This window comes from Oncorhynchus kisutch, unplaced genomic scaffold (genome assembly GCF_002021735.2).
Source record: "Oncorhynchus kisutch isolate 150728-3 unplaced genomic scaffold, Okis_V2 scaffold2483, whole genome shotgun sequence".
Lineage (NCBI taxonomy): Eukaryota > Metazoa > Chordata > Actinopteri > Salmoniformes > Salmonidae > Oncorhynchus > Oncorhynchus kisutch.
Window position 1 is genome coordinate 17061 of NW_022264428.1, and position 11215 is coordinate 28275.

Below are 11215 nucleotides of genomic sequence, written 5' to 3' on the forward strand. Positions count from 1 at the left end.
CTGCTCAAATAAGACCTGAGATTTGAATTGTCAATCAGAAGAAGACGGAGGACCAGGAGAAGCCTCTAATTTGGATGTGTGAGGTATTGGATGATTTGACACAGGGCTATCAAGGATCTCTGATCGCGTTCTTCATAATGCTTCATAAAGACTTCTTAAGGTTTCATAAAGACTTCTTAAGGCTTCATAAAGACTTCTTAAGGCTTCATAAAGACTTCATAAGGCTTCATAAAGACTTCATAAGGCTTCATAAAGACTTCTTAAGGCTTCATAAAGACTTCTTAAGGCTTCATAAAGACTTCATAACGCTTCATAAAGACTTCATAAGGCTTCATAAAGACTTCTTAAGGCTTCATAAAGACTTCTTAAGGCTTCATAAAGACTTCTTAAGGCTTCATAAAGACTTCTTAAGGCTTCATAAAGACTTCATAAGGCTTCATAAAGACTTCATAAGGCTTCATAAAGACTTCATAAGGCTTCATAAAGACTTCATAAGGCTTCATAAAGACTTCTTAAGGCTTCATAAAGACTTCATTAAGGCTTCATAAAGACTTCATAAGGCTTCATAAAGACTTCATAAGGCTTCATAAAGACTTCATAAGGCTTCATAAAGACTTCATAAGGCTTCATAAAGACTTCTTAAGGCTTCATAAAGACTTCATAAGGCTTCATAAAGACTTCTTAAGGCTTCATAAAGACTTCATAAGGCTTCATAAAGACTTCTTAAGGCTTCATAAAGACTTCATAAGGCTTCATAAAGACTTCTTAAGGCTTCATAAAGACTTCATAAGGCTTCATAAAGACTTCATAAGGCTTCATAAAGACTTCATAAGGCTTCATAAAGACTTCTAAGGCTTCATAAAGACTTCTAAGGCTTCATAAAGACTTCATAAGGCTTCATAAAGACTTCATAAGGCTTCATAAAGACTTCATAAGGCTTCATAAAGACTTCATAAGGCTTCATAAAGACTTCATAAGGCTTCATAAAGACTTCATAAGGCTTCATAAAAGCTCCATGAATCCAACGTCAGGCAGACATCTACTGCTCCTTGACGACGATCATCAACATTCAGAAATAAATGAAAATGATGAACACTCATCCAAACAAAAGACTCAGTTTGTCTCAGTCCTCTCAGAGTTCACCTCTTCATCACATTCATCATCGTCACACAGCTGCTTTCTGCTTCCAGGTCAAAGTTCAACTACATGAATGCCAACTGTCGCGACACAAGTACACATAGAGCCACTTAGATCAACTCAAGGTTCAAGTCCCTAGTGGGATAATAAGATAACAAGTCTTTCCCTCAACATAGGTCTGATCTGAGGAGGTTATACTCCCTAGAACGGACGTTTCCATTCAAATCAATGATTCCGTAAGGGGTTGACTGGATGTCCCTCTCAGGACACCTCTATGACCTCCATGCTTCCTGAGAAGCTGCTGTGACTCCCCATCTCCTCCCTGGATCTAGTCTCGCCTCCTCCTCTCATCCTGTCTCCGAGTTCCATCTGACAGCTCCGTCTCTTCAGCTGCTTCTCCAAGGGTGCTCTCCTCGTGCCAGCTCCTCCGTGAGTCCCCGTGGTCGCCGCTCCTCTGCCGCCCGCGCCGCCGCACCTCCTCCAACCCCTGACTCACGCTGTACGCCGCCACGCTGCCACCCCCCAGAATGTTAGCCCCGCCTCCTAAGATGGCGGAGGTGGAGTAGAAGTGGTGTGACTCGGAGAGGTACCATCCCCCCGACGACACGGTGACGGGACCCAATAGGATGTCAGAGTGCCAGCCCTTCAGGGCGGAGCCTAGGTTAGGGGCGGGCTTGGACAGGTGCTGCTGGGAACGCGATAGGCCGAACAGGAAGCCGGTGGTGTGAGGGGTGTGGTTAGAGTTCTCCTCCATACTGCCACTACGGTGGAGCTGCTGGGAACAGGAGAGGGGAGGTGGAGGAGGCTTAGCCTGGCTGGGCTGCTTCATGCTGGGCTGGTTGGAGGTGGTAGTGGTGCTGGTAGTGGTGGAGACTACAGGAGCAGCAGTGGGAGCTGCAGACGTAGCAGCAGGGTCTGCGGGACCGTCGTCCTGCTCCTTGTCAGGGCTCGGCTCAGGTGTAGACTGCTCTGACATCTCCTTCACAGGAGAGAACTGATACGGTTTCCCTGCAGGCTCCTTGAAGCTCACGGATGGGTTATAATACTCCTGGGCTCCGGGGTGGGATGTAGGGTGGGGATACGGCCTCATGGGGGCGCTGCTGCAGCCTCCTGGCTCCCTGTACGACTTGATGTCCAGAGAGAAGGACCTTTTCAGCCGTGCAGCGCTGTCCTCCGTCCCCTGGTCCAGCTGAAGGCCTTGGAGCCCCTGGAGAGCCTGGGCAGGAGCCTCTCCTCTGGAGGCCAGGGGGCCAGGACACATGGCAGGGTCAGGGGCTCCAGCAGGGCCAGGGCAGGGTCTGGGAGGCTGGGGGTAGGGTTAGGGGGGTCGTGCTCTAGTGGGGGGTGGAGGAGAGGAGAGGATTTGACCCCGGTGGTTTCTCTGATCTCCGACCTTCCAGGAGTCTTGATCTTCTTTTCAAAGTCCAGCAGCTGACCCAGGAAGTTGAAGTTAGGAGAGATGGTGGGTCTCTTCTCCTTCACGAACCTGGAGAGGAAAGACAGAAACACACAGGACATCAGTAGAGACGCTGTAACACACTGGGTTGTTATAGAGTTGGGAAAACCTAGAGGGTCAAGACAGGGGACATTTATAACTGTAACACAGGACATCAGTAGAGACGCTGTAACACACTGGGTTGTTATAGAGTTGGGAAAACCTAGAGGGTCAATACAGGGGACATTTATAACTGTAACACAGGACATCAGTAGAGACGCTGTAACACACTGGGTTGTTATAGAGTTGGGAAAACCTAGAGGGTCAATACAGGGGACATTTATAACTGTAACACAGGACATCAGTAGAGACGCTGTAACACACTGGGTTGTTATAGAGTTGGGAAAACCTAGAGGGTCAAGACAGGGGACATTTATAACTGTAACACAGGACATCAGTAGAGACGCTGTAACACACTGGGTTGTTATAGAGTTGGGAAAACCTAGAGGGTCAAGACAGGGGACATTTATAACTGTAACACAGGACATCAGTAGAGACGCTGTAACACACTGGGTTGTTATAGAGTTGGGAAACCTAGAGGGTCAAGACAGGGGACATTTATAACTGTAACACAGGACATCAGTAGAGACGCTGTAACACACTGGGTTGTTATAGAGTTGGGAAAACCTAGAGGGTCAAGACAGGGGACATTTATAACTGTAACACAGGACATCAGTAGAGACGCTGTAACACACTGGGTTGTTATAGAGTTGGGAAAACCTAGAGGGTCAAGACAGGGGACATTTATAACTGTAACACAGGACATCAGTAGAGACGCTGTAACACACTGGGTTGTTATAGAGTTGGGAAAACCTAGAGGGTCAAGACAGGGGACATTTATAACTGTAACACAGGACATCAGTAGAGACGCTGTAACACACTGGGTTGTTATAGAGTTGGGAAAACTAGAGGGTCAATACAGGGGACATTTATAACTGTAACACAGGACATCAGTAGAGACGCTGTAACACACTGGGTTGTTATAGAGTTGGGAAAACCTAGAGGGTCAAGACAGGGGACATTTATAACTGTAACACAGGACATCAGTAGAGACGCTGTAACACACTGGGTTGTTATAGAGTTGGGAAAACCTAGAGGGTCAATACAGGGGACATTTATAACTGTAACACAGGACATCAGTAGAGACGCTGTACACACTGGGTTGTTATAGAGTTGGGAAACCTAGAGGGTCAATACAGGGGACATTTATAACTGTAACACAGGACATCAGTAGAGACGCTGTAACACACTGGGTTGTTATAGAGTTGGGAAAACCTAGAGGGTCAATACAGGGGACATTTATAACTGTAACACAGGACATCAGTAGAGATGCTGCTGAGGTTACCATCCCAGCCATCATTACAGCCCCCCACAGTGCAGTGTGTTCATTCAGGAGAACAAGCTGGGCCTTTCCATGGATCAGTGACACACAGTGTTGTTTAATCAGGGGGTCATGTGAGGATGGGTTCATTAAGACAGACAGGAAGAGGGGGTATCCTCTTAGTTACGGAGAGAACTTGGGAGGAGGGTGGTTGCTGAGTGGTCAAGTCCATAAGCAGGAAGGTGATGTGTACATGAGGCCTTGTGCCTTATTATGGTCCTACCGGGTTCAATCATCTCACCTGTAACTCCTATTATGGTCCTACAGGGTTCAATCATCTCACCTGTAAATCCTTATTATGGTCCTACCGGGTTTCAATCATCTCACCTGTAAATCCTTATTATGGTCCTACAGGGTTCAATCATCTCACCTGTAAATCCTTATTATGGTCCTACAGGGTTCAATCATCTCACCTGTAAATCCTTATTATGGTCTACTGGGTTCAATCATCTCACCTGTAAATCCTTATTATGTCCTACAGGGTTCATTCATCTCACCTGTAAATCCTTATTATGGGTTCAATCATCTCACCTGTAAATCCCTTATTATGGTCCTACAGGTTCAATCATCTCACCTGTAAATCCTTATTATGGTCCTATAGGGTTCAATCATCTCACCTGATAATCCTTATTATGGTCCTACAGGGTTCAATCATCTCACCTGTAAATCCTTATTATGGTCCTACAGGGTTCAATCATCTCACCTGTAAATCCTTATTATGGTCCTACTGGGTTCAATCATCTCACCTGTAAATCCTATTATGGTCCTACAGGGTTCAATCATCTCACCTGTAAGCTTCGTCTAGTGACATGTCCATCCTCGTCATGATGTAAGCGATAGCGATGGTTGCCGAGCGGGAGATGCCAGCCAGACAGTGGACCAGCACACAGGCGTTGGAGGCTTTGGCCTTCTCTATGAACTCTACAGATCTGTCCAACCAGGGGAGGATCTCTCGCAGAAGCTGTCGTTGACAGGAACTCGCAGGAAGTGAGACTCAGGGATGGTAGTTGGTTTGGGACATGTGTTACTGGCATTCAGGACGTACGCTATCTCATTTCTGCTGCATCACTTCCTGCAGAGGAGGAGAACACAGCTTGGTTAGAAGCTTACACACATCCCTTCCTGCAGAGGAGGGAGGAATACAGCTGGTTAGAATGCTTTACAACACATCACTTCCTGCAGAGGAGGGAGGAATAGAGCTGGTTAGAATGCTTTACACACATCACTTCCTGCAGAGGAGGGAGGAATACAGCTGGTTAGAATGCTTTACACACATCACTTCCTGCAGAGGAGGGAGACTAGAGCTGGTAGAATTGCTTTACACACATCATTCCTGCAGATGAGGGAGGAAATAGAGCTGGTTAGAATGCTTTACACACATCACTTCCTGCAGAGGAGGGAGGAATAGAGCTGGTTAGAATGCTTTACACACATCACTTCCTGCAGAGGAGGGAGGAATAGAGCTGGTTAGAATGCTTTACACACATCACTTCCTGCAGAGGAGGGGAGGAATAGAGCTGGTTAGAATGCTTTACACACATCACTTCCTGCAGAGGAGGGAGGAATAGAGCTGGTTAGAATGCTTTACACACATCACTTTCCTGCAGAGGAGGGAGGGAATAGAGCTGGTTAGAATGCTTTACACACATTCACTTCCTGCAGAGGACGGGAGGAATACAGCTGGTTAGAATGCTTTACACACATCACTTCCTGCAGAGGAGGGAGGAATACAGCTGGTTAGAATGTCTTTACACACATCACTTCCTGCAGAGGAGGGAGGAACTACAGCTGGTTAGAATGCTTTACACACATCACTTCCTGCAGAGGAGGAGGAACAAGCTGGTTAGAATGCTTTACACACATCAACTTCCTGCAGAGGGGGAGGAACACAGCTGGTTAGAATGCTTTACACACATCACTTCCTGCAGAGGAGGGAGGAATACAGCTGGTTAGAATGCTTTACACACATCACTTCCTGCAGAGGAGGGAGGAACACAGCTGGTTAGAATGCTTTACACACATCACTTCCTGCAGAGGAGGGAGGAATACAGCTGGTTAGAATGCTTTACACACATCACTTCCTGCAGAGGAGGGAGGAATACAGCTGGTTAGAATGCTTTACACACATCACTTCCTGCAGAGGAGGGAGGAACACAGCTGGTTAGAATGCTATAATATATAGTAATATATCTAATACCTTGGTGAGTACGTCTCTCTGACAGCCCAGGTAGAGGTGAGGCAGGATGCGTGTTGGCCCAGAGGTGTTGAGGGGCAGGCAGGGCTGAGAGAGGCAGGTGGGGACCAGGCAGGACGTGGCCAGAAGAGCCTTACCTTCACATAGACCTGGAAACAGCTGGGAAAACGCTGAGAAACCACCTGAAGACAGACACACAGAAACATCCCAATCAAATAAAGGATGACAGAGGTTACTGTATTGGAGATACTAAAGGTTACTGTATTAGATACTAGAGGTTACTGTATTGGAGATACAGGGGGCGGCAGCGTAGCCTAGTGGTTAGAGCATTGGACTAGTAACCAGAAGGTTGCAAGTTCAAACCCCCGAGCTGACAAGGTACAAATCTGTCGTTCTGCCCCTGAACAGGCAGTTAACCCCATTGTTCCCCAGGCCGTCATTGAAAATAAGAATATGTTCTTAACTGACTTGCCTGGTTAAATAAAGGTAAAATTTAAATACTAGAGGTTACTGTATTAGAGATACTAGAGGTTACTGTATTAGATACTAGAGGTTACTGTATTAGAGATACTATAGGTTACTGTATTAGAGATACTAGAGGTTACTGTATTAGATACTAGAGGTTACTGTATTAGAGATCACACTATAAGTTACTGTATTAGATACTAGAGGTTACTGTATTGGAGACACTAGAGGTTACTGTATTAGATACTATAGGTTTACTGTATTAGAGATACTAGAGGTTACTGTAGTAGAGACCAACTAGAGGTTACTGTATTAGATACTATAGTTACTGTATATAGAGATACTAGAGGTTTACTTATTAGATTACTAGAGGTTACTGTATTAGAGACATAGAGGTTACTGTATTAGAGGACACTAGAGGTTACTGTATTAGAGACACTAGAGATTACTGTATTAGAGACACTAGAGGTTACTGTATTAGAGACACTAGAGGTTACTTATTAGATACTAGAGTTATGTATTAGAGATACTAGAGGTTACTGTATTAGAGACACTAGAGGTTACTTATTAGATACTAGAGGTTTACTGTATTAGACGATACTAGAGGGTTACTGTATTAGAGATACTAGAGGTTACTGTATTAGAGATACTATAGGTTACTGTATGGATACTAGAGGTTACTGTATAGAGATACTATAGATGACTGTATAGAGACACTAGAGGTTACTGTATAGAGATACTAGAGATGACTGTATTAGAGATACTCGAGGTTACTGTATTGGAGATACTAGAGGTTACTGTATTAGAGATACTCGAGGTTACTGTATTAGAGACACTAGAGGTTACTTATTAGATACTCGAGGTTACTGTATTAGAGACACTAGAGGTTACTTATTAGATACTAGAGGTTACTGTATTAGAGACACTAGAGGTTACTGTAGTTAGAGATACTATAGGTTACTGTATTAGAGATACTATAGGTTACTGTATTGGAGATACTAGAGATGACTGTATTAGATACTATAGGTTACTTATTAGGATACTAGAGGTTACTGTATTAGAGACACTATAGGTTACTGTATTAGAGACACTAGAGGTTACTGTATTAGATACTAGAGGTTACTGTATTAGAGACACCTATAGGTACTGTATTAGAGATACTATAGGTTACTGTATTGGAGATACTAGAGATGACTGTATTAGATACTATAGGTTACTTATTAGATACTCGAGGTTACTGTATTAGAGACACATAGGTTACTGTATTAGAGATACTATAGGTTACTTATTAGATACTAGAGGTTACTGTATTAGAGACACTAGAGGTTACTGTATTAGAGATCTATAGGTTACTGTATTAGAAATACTATAGGTTACTTATTAGATACTAGAGGTTACTGTATTAGAGACACTATAGGTTTACTGTATTAGAGATACTATAGGTTACTTATTAGATACTAGAGGTTACTGTATTAGATACTATAGGTACTGTATTAGAGATACTATAGGTTACTTATTAGATACTAGAGGTTACTGTTTAGAGATACTAGAGGTTACTGTATTAGAGATACTAGAGGTTACTGTATTAGAGATCTATAGGTTACTGTATTAGATTACTATAGGTTACTTATTAGATACTAGAGGTTACTGTATTAGAGACACTATAGGTTACTGTATTAGAGATACTAGAGGTTACTGTATTAGAGATACTAGAGGTTACTGTATTAGAGATACTAGAGGTTACTGTATTAGATACTATAGGTTACTGTATTAGATACTTTAGGTACTTATTAGATACTAGAGATGACTGTATTAGAGACACTAGAGGTTACTGTATTAGAGATACTATAGGTTACTGTATTAGAGACACTAGAGGTTACTGTATTAGAGACACTAGAGGTTACTGTATTAGAGACACTAGAGGTTACTGTATTAGAGACCTAGAGGTTACTGTATTAGAGATACTCGAGTTACTGTATTAGAGATACTATAGGTTACTGTATTAGAGATACTCGAGGTTATGTATTAGAGATCACACTATAGGTTACTGTATTAGATACTAGAGGTTACTTATTAGCTACTATAGGTTACTGTATTAGATACTAGAGGTTACTGTATTAGAGATCACACTATAGGTTTACTGTATTAGATACTAGAGGTTACTGTATTAGATACTATAGGTTACTGTATTAGAGACACTAGAGGTTACTGTATTAGAGACACTAGAGGTACTGTATTAGAGACACTAGAGGTTACTGTATTAGAGATACTCGAGGTTATGTATTAGAGATACTATAGGTTACTGTATTAGAGATACTCGAGGTTACTGTATTGGAGGTACTATAGGTTACTGTATTAGAGATACTATAGGTTACTGTATTAGAGATACTCGAGGTTACTGTATTAGATACTAGAGGTTACTGTATTAGAGATACTCGAGGTTACTGTATTAGAGATACTATAGGTTACTGTATTAGAGATACTATAGGTTACTGTATTAGAGATACTCGAGGTTACTGTATTAGAGATACTCGAGGTTACTGTATTAGATACTAGAGGTTACTGTATTAGAGATACTCGAGGTTACTGTATTAGAGATACTATAGGTTACTGTATTAGAGACACTAGAGGTTACTGTATTAGATACTATAGGTTACTGTATTAGAGACACTAGAGGTTACTGTATTAGAGATACTATAGGCTACTGTATTAGATACACTATAGGTTACTGTATTAGAGATACTAGAGGTTACTGTATTAGAGATACTAGAGGTTACTGTATTAGATACTAGAGGTTACTGTATTAGAGATACTATAGGTTACTGTATTAGAGATACTCGAGGTTACTGTATTAGAGACACTAGAGGTTACTGTATTAGATACTAGAGGTTACTGTATTAGAGATACTCGAGGTTACTGTATTAGAGACACTAGAGGTTACTGTATTAGATACTAGAGGTTACTGTATTAGAGATACTATAGGTTACTGTATTAGAGACACTAGAGGTTACTGTATTAGATACTAGAGGTTACTGTATTAGAGATACTCGAGGTTACTGTATTAGAGACACTAGAGGTTACTGTATTAGATACTAGAGGTTACTGTATTAGAGATACTCGAGGTTACTGTATTAGAGACACTAGAGGTTACTGTATTAGATACTAGAGGTTACTGTATTAGAGATACTCGAGGTTACTGTATTAGAGATACTATAGGTTACTGTATTAGAGATACTCGAGGTTACTGTATTGGAGGTACTATAGGTTACTGTATTAGAGATACTATAGGTTACTGTATTAGAGATACTCGAGGTTACTGTATTAGATACTAGAGGTTACTGTATTAGAGATACTCGAGGTTACTGTATTAGAGATACTATAGGTTACTGTATTAGAGATACTCGAGGTTACTGTATTAGATACTAGAGGTTACTGTATTAGAGATACTCGAGGTTACTGTATTAGAGATACTATAGGTTACTGTATTAGAGATACTCGAGGTTACTGTATTAGATACTAGAGGTTACTGTATTAGAGATACTCGAGGTTACTGTATTAGAGATACTATAGGTTACTGTATTAGAGACACTAGAGGTTACTGTATTAGAGATACTATAGGTTACTGTATTAGAGACACTAGAGGTCACTGTATTAGAGATACTAGAGGTTACACATCGAACTTCGGTGTGAATGATAGATGCGTCAAAATCAGAATATGTATTTATTTTACAGAATTCCGACGAAAACATTGCAACATAGTTGGTCAAAAAAGGCCTTTAGTAACAAACTCTAATCTCACAAAGACCTGCACCATCATAAGACAAGCAGGCTCTGATATTGTACACTAAACCTGCCTAGCAACAGCAGCCAAACTGAATGGTTGTGTTGTACATTATTATCTAGCAGTGTTTATAGAGGAACAACCTGACCTGCTGAGTCCATTACACAATACTGATACACTGCCTTCTGCACCCAGCGACACACCCACACACACACAGCCACCTGTACCAGCCGACCTCAGACAAGCCCAGTCCTAGTTGCTTGGCAACCATGTACCCATGGCTCTCCAGCCTCTCCTTCAGATCTGTTCGTCCATGGATCCATCCTAAATCCATCCTAAATCTCCTCCTCTCTCATCGTCACTCTGCCTCTCTCCACCTCTCTCCTCGTCACTCTGCCTCTCTCCACCTCTCTCCTCCTCTCTCCTCCTCTCATCGTCACTCTGCCTCTCTCCACCTCTCTCCTCCTCTCATCGTCACTCTGCCTCTCTCCACCTCTCTCTCCTCTCTCCACCTCTCCTCTCCTCTCTCCACCTCTCTCCTCCTCCTCTCTCACATGACAGAAATACTGATGAACCCATGTGATTTATAACATACAGGATGGATGTACAGCTGTGTATTGTATCCAGGGTTATTTTATTTATTTGACCTTTATTTAACTAGGCAAGTCAGTTAAGAACAAATTCTTATTTTCAATGACGGCCTGGGAACAGTGGGTAACTGCCTGTTCAGGGGCAGAACGACAGATTTGTACCTTGTCAGCT

General features: G+C 42.4%; 1 pseudogene; it reads right to left on the reverse strand.

Annotated features, from left to right (window-relative positions):
- Positions 1-908: 908 nt before the first annotated feature.
- LOC109886406 (dual specificity protein phosphatase 16-like) lies at positions 909-10787 on the reverse strand (annotated as a pseudogene).
- Positions 10788-11215: the final 428 nt, after the last annotated feature.